The sequence below is a fragment of the Paralichthys olivaceus genome, chromosome 13, assembly GCF_024713975.1.
Source record: "Paralichthys olivaceus isolate ysfri-2021 chromosome 13, ASM2471397v2, whole genome shotgun sequence".
NCBI classification, from domain to species: Eukaryota; Metazoa; Chordata; class Actinopteri; order Pleuronectiformes; family Paralichthyidae; genus Paralichthys; species Paralichthys olivaceus.
In genome coordinates, this window is record NC_091105.1 from 3,752,521 (window position 1) to 3,758,154 (window position 5,634).

Genomic DNA, 5,634 nt, shown 5'->3' on the forward strand with positions numbered 1-5,634 from the left:
AGAGTATGTGTGTGTGTGTGTGTGTGTGTGTGTGTGTGTATGTGTGTGTTTGTGTGTGTGTTTGTTTGTCTGATCTCCATGGCTTCAAACCTTTTTGAACATTTAATCACCACATCCCTGCTTCTCTCTCCTTCTCACTCTCACTTATCTGCTGCCGCCGGCAATTTCATGCATCTTCAGACGGAGAAGGCGTCGTTGCCATGGAAACATATTCCGATGCTGCGGACTGAGCAGAACTGGTCCAAGCTGCGTGACCTCCGGGTTTATCTGCAGTCCCACACACAAACACATGGAGGTGGAAGGATGGACGAGGCAGATTAACTGACTCTTATGCAGCTTTACTGTCATCTAGTTATAAACTGTAGAATATCAGAGCATTAACACAGCTCTCCACTGCACTTTAGGTTCAGCGTCTCTCCCTGTGATTTTATCAGACGACCCTAATCCTACAGCGATCCAGCTGTCACTTTCAGTTGTCTCATATCACACACCCACCCACTCACACACACACTGACCTCATCATGACTTCAACATCCTTATTATAATCAATATTTTTGTGCTAACACCCGATCAGATCTGCGAGGAACCACCAGACAGAACGAGTGTTATCGAGTGTGGCAGTAGATTTAGTCCGGGTCGTGGGTCACAGTGAGGAAATGAGACAAAAATAAAAAAAAATCCAGATGTTTCGGTTCAAATCTCTGTTCAGTCACCTCCTTAAAGGTCAGGATGAGTTTAGAACCAAATCAAATCCACTGATAAACAGTTTTCAGACATGAACATGAACAAATGTTGGTCCAGACATTTTCCTCAGTTTGTCTTTCACATATGAAGAAGCAGCAGGAGACTCGTTCACAACAACAGGGACATGAGGGGGGACATTCAGGCGAGGGGTGGAGCCTGGGTCGAGGACATGGTGTTTAGATTTTTGATCTTACTTGGTTTAGAATTTCAGCGTCCACCCTTCTACCACTAATAGCTCTGGAATCGCTTCGTCTTTCCCGTGTTATTGCAGCTTTATGTACTAATAGAGAAGCGTCCCCATTTTAATATCTTGTCGTGACCCTGACATAAAATTGAGGGGTCCATTAGTTCAACATGTTGCATAATTAGCCTCATATTTTAATTGCTCATGTTTCATCTTTCACCTTAGGAATAGTGTAGTTGAAGCAGTGGGTGTAGAAAGAGGCATAAAACAATAAAATTATACAACACTGTTAATGTACCGAGTCATTTTATAGGCAACAATTTGCAGCTCTGTTCTCTGCAGCTCAAGCTCTCTGGGGTAGGAAGTGTGTGCAAGAGGGTGCAAGGTAAAAAAAACTGTGAGCCAGAGAACATGTGAAGGAGAATCAAGATTCAATCTATCTCTTTTTTTCTCTCTCTCTGCTGTTCCAAGTTAAACCTGCTGGGACTCGGGATTCATCAGCGGTCTGTGATTGGCTGACGATGTGGTGGAATGATGGTGTTAGGACCCTGAAGGAGCGGCCGTGATTGGCTGATGCAGGAGCGCACACACATAGTAATGCATGATGGGGGCATGCACACGCACACACGCTCAAAGTCATGCATTCATGTATGCAAAAACACACATACATGAAGAGGCTCTGGTGAGCACAGAATGTACATTTGTGGATTTACATGCATGCACAAACATAGTGACACGTATGTGCGCACACAAAGAAAACTGTGCACTTGATTTAGATTTACATGCACGCACACACAAGCTCAGTGAGTCTTACAAAGCTGCCTGAAAAGAAAAGATTGAAACCAAGAGGAAAGAAGAGAAGCAGAGTTGGGGGAGTGTGTGTGTGTGTGTGTGTGTGTGTGTGTGTGTGTAATGGTGGGGAGGGGGTGACGTCTAAATGGATCATTCTGGCACTGTCTAGTTTACTAATGAGGCTCTGAGGAATGCTGCTGATCTTCTTTTCTGATGGAAATCTAGCGATACATTACCAAACAGCAGAGTAAGCCCCTCTACACACACACACACACACTGCCACCCCATGTGCTGCTCTACATGTGAATGAGTGACTGGTTTGGCAGCAGGGCCGAGCGATGGCACTGACTTCAGACGAACAAGTCAACTGACAAGGCCACTTGACTAAATAAAGTCTCGGCATGTTTTTGTTTTTTTATCTTGCTGTGGTCAAAGACACAGTGTCGTGTTGTTTTGTTTGGACGAGACTCCTTCACCGCCTGTCAGTCAAGAAACCCTGTCTGGGATTGTTCTCGGTTGATTTTCTCTGCACTTTGGAGCAGTTTTACTTGTGCAGAGCTTGTTCTGGTCTGTTGCAGCTTTCTCCCTGGAACCCACGTGAAGTCCAGACCTTTTTATTGAAATGTCGCTGAGGGTCGTCTCAGTGCGCCGAGCTCTGAACGGGAGAAGCAGTCATGAAGCCACTGTTGTGGCGATCGAACACATCACTTGTGTTGTTGTCGCTGCTACAGAGCGTTGGTGGCCTCCTTATTCCATATCTATTAGTGTTTAACGTGTTGCACGTCAAAATCTCACAAAATTCAACACTGCACTGCTTTGGACAAGAAAATAATCAGACTCTAAACATTGTGCAGATGTCTGTGGATAATATCATCAGAATATACGACGATATACCAACAAACCTGGAAGCAGATAACTGTTGTTGTGTACTCTGGTTAAACTGTGGGTAATTGTATGAATCTTCTGTGCACGTGTTTATGTCTCTGTCGATGTACTTCTGTATTTGCACGTCAATAACCAAACTATTCCTACATCGAAAGGTGACGATCGACTTGGAGCTCCACCTCGCCAAGAGGACAAAGACCAAGCCTTCCAGAGGTCCTTTAGCCCGCTATGACGTCTACCTCTACAGGGTTCCCAAAACAGAACCCAGAATCCCCAACAGGCCCCACGCTAAGACTGCCAACAGCCCCAGCAGAGCCAAGGACCGAGTCCTGCGATGGGCGGACGATATGTACCCCCCTTCCCCTCCTTGTTCTATCTGCAGCCCCGTCAGTACTCAGTCACTGCCTGTCCCCGCGATTGACGCAACTCAGCGGTCCGGACCCTGGACTCTGAAACCTCACACCCCCTGACAAACCTCCTCCCTTACATCTCATGGCTGTCATCTTGAAAATGGTTCTGTGACTGAATGTGTTGCATGTTGTTGATGTTTTGCACGAGCTCTTATTAATGAGAGTATAGTTCAATGTATGTATCTCAGGCGGAAACAAGAAGCTGGAGCATTTTATGTTTCGGGTTCTGTGGAGACTCAAACAAAGTGGATGATGAGCTTTAATTTTCTTGTAGAGAAACAACTGGGAAACATTTGTTCAGGGAAACACTGAGAGTTTTTACCAATAAATACCCATGAGTTGTTGTGTTGCAGTATTTGTTTGATATTCTGAGTTCATTTTACTGCATCATGCTGTATTGTGACAGTACTGACAGTATCTTACTCATGAGCACTTCAGTGACTGTAGGAATCAGACCTGTGACCTTGTGGCTGGCAGCCTCCGCAGCAGCACAAACACAGGAGTTTGTTTATGTTATTGGTAAATCGGTGCCAACGATTACAGCAGAACCAGTGGGCGGTTTGCCAAACAGCTGATCGGATTGTTCTGCATTACGCCTCTCACACGACACAGTGTTTGCATCAAAACCCCCCTCGTGTCTGACTCAGCAGAGAAATATATATATATAATATAAGTTTCACATGAGATTTTACTGATCTGTGTTTGAGGATCTTTTCTGTCTGAGGTAAATCTATCCATCCATTAATTTAACCTCTGAACTTCCACACGACAGACAAACAAAACAAAGACAAACTAGCAGGTGGGTAAAGTGAAGCAGGTGTTTTACAGGTAAGACCAAAGACGGTAAATAAAGATGGACGACGTGTCCCCGCTTCCTCCCACTATCTGGAAATGAATAACAATAATAATGAATGGGTGACAAGAACTACCTGAAATGACAGAAATCATCTTTGAGAAAGTTTTTTCAACGTATCCTTCCTTTTTTTTTTCATGTCCTATTCGCTAACACGGAGGAGGAGATTGTTGAGTATGAAATCTGCTGCACAGGAAACAATGGAAATAGAAAAGAATAAAAAGCAGCTCTGTTGCAGTTCTCGTCCTGATGTCTTTGATACTGAGATGTTTGGGAGCTGCACAGTGCCATCTGCTGATTCAATGATCAGATGCTAATATTTCTATCTCCCATTTTACTGCTGTGTTGTGTTGGTTCACTGTTCTGACTGAACCATGATGTAAGATGGATGACTTACACGATGCATTTGATTGATGGATGATTAACAGACGTTTCTATGCAGGATTTTTGTTTGTCTATTTTATGCAGCAACACTTTTTTGTTGTGATCTTTGAGTATCGGTGATAAAATATAGAAGTGAACAGGTTTGAGTTTGAAAGGTGATGTTAACGGGTGATGATTTCCCTTCAAAGGAGAGAGCTGAATTAAAATATCATGTATTAATATTATTCACTTTAAATATTTAAAAAAAACAGTATGACTTAATCTGTTGTAAATGTTAAATCTGTGCCTCAGAAGAGAAAAAAATAACTATACATGAAAAGATCAAGAAATAAACATCTGGTGTACATTCACTTCCTGCTAAGAGAGTTTTCATTTCCTGCTAAATTATGACATATTCCACTTTTTTTTTTTAAAGTCTCCCATTTGTGTACAAAGGTTGTGAAGACATATAACCAAGGTTGATGGTTCCAAACTATACTGTAATATTCTATATACGATACTCTAATGTTGAAGGTATACTTGAAGTACAGTGTGATATACCATACATACGTATCTTCATTTGAATACATGCATCACATGTTGAGCAGGAAGCAGTTTCATACAAAACATGACATAAAAGGAGATATCCTGCTCAGTTACCTCAGTATTTTGGATTAAATATATATATATATATATATATATATATATATATTTCTATATTTGGGGGGAAAAAGTAGTAGTAGTGATTGTGTGAATGAGTTTCACATCTCACCGTTCATGCAAAGATGTGACTCTTGCAGACAATAGTAACAGGAAGTTTAGCTAATGATGAAGCTTGAATGATTATATAAATTATTTAGAATTATTCTTTTTAATCATTATGGTGAATTAATAGTAAATGTAAGCTTTTATAATTTCAGTCATGTAAATATACCTTAGCTGCGTGTCTCAACGCTATTTTTAAATATTGTTTTCATTAGTCTTATCATTTTTGAATGAATATTATGATTAATCATATTCTTATTAGTCATATTAATCATATTCTTATTTATGTAAATCCCCTAAATGTCCCTGCCGCCAGTCACCCATGAACAACAGTACTACCAGCAGGAGGCGCTGTCTGTGAATCAACAAGCAGACACAACGAAGAAGTCACCATGCGTCACCAAAGATCGTCTATGCGGATGCTTTTCACGAACATGAGATGGTTGGTTGAGAAAAACTGGTGAAAACGTAAAATTGAATCCTGAAATTTGAGAATAAATTAAATCCGCACACGTGACATTATCATTATTATTATTAGACTATGAAGAACTTGTTTACATGCAGCACTGAACACGTTGCTAACACATGAGCTAATAGCTAAGCCCGTGATTCCGCTGGCAGAAGCAGAGTGACACCTC